This window comes from Tursiops truncatus, chromosome 9 (genome assembly GCF_011762595.2).
Source record: "Tursiops truncatus isolate mTurTru1 chromosome 9, mTurTru1.mat.Y, whole genome shotgun sequence".
In the NCBI taxonomy this organism is placed as follows: Eukaryota; Metazoa; Chordata; class Mammalia; order Artiodactyla; family Delphinidae; genus Tursiops; species Tursiops truncatus.
Window position 1 is genome coordinate 72,442,935 of NC_047042.1, and position 697 is coordinate 72,443,631.

The following is a 697-nucleotide window of genomic DNA, read 5'->3' on the forward strand; positions in this document are numbered from 1 at the left end:
TAAGAAAGCATGTAACACTTACTTGTTAAACTTACAGATTTAATACTTTGAAATTATGGTTTGCTTGCTTGTTTGGGATTTTTTGGTACAGATCAAATACTACATTCTTTTCCTAGTAGGCTCATCCTACTCTTCCCCAACATACACAAAAAGATTTTCAAATTTAATAGCTGTTTTCAATTTCTAATGCTTGTAAATAGGTCACCATTAAAACTTACAATCAAGAATGTATAATTTGTGCTCACTTCAGCAGCACATATACTAAAATTGGAATGATACAGAGGAGATTAGCATGGCCCCTGTGCAAGGATGACATGCAAATTCGTGAAGCGTTCCATATTTTTATGAATGGATAAAGAAGATGTGGCACATATATACAATAGAATATTACTCAGCCATAAAAAGAAACGAAACTGAGTTATTTGTAGTGAGGTGGATGGACCTAGAGTCTGTCATACAGAGTGAAGTAAGTCAGAAAGAGAAAAACAAATACCGTATGCTTACATATATATATGGCATCTAAAAAAAAAAGGTTCTGAAGAACCTAGGGGCAGGACAGGAATAAAGACATGGACGTAGAGAATGGACATGAGGACATGGGGAGTGGGAAGGGTAAGCTGGGATGAAGTGAGAGAGTGGTATGGACATATATACACTACAAAATGTAAAATAGATAGCTAGTGGGAAGCAGCCACAT

The 697-nt window shown here is 35.9% G+C and overlaps 1 non-coding gene across 1 annotated transcript; it reads left to right on the forward strand.

The window, feature by feature from the left end:
* The first annotated feature begins 237 nt into the window (after nt 1–237).
* On the forward strand, nt 238–344 carry LOC117313688 (U6 spliceosomal RNA). The gene has a single exon (XR_004528272.1). It is a non-coding gene; the product is annotated as a U6 spliceosomal RNA (small nuclear RNA).
* The last annotated feature ends 353 nt before the right edge of the window (nt 345–697 follow it).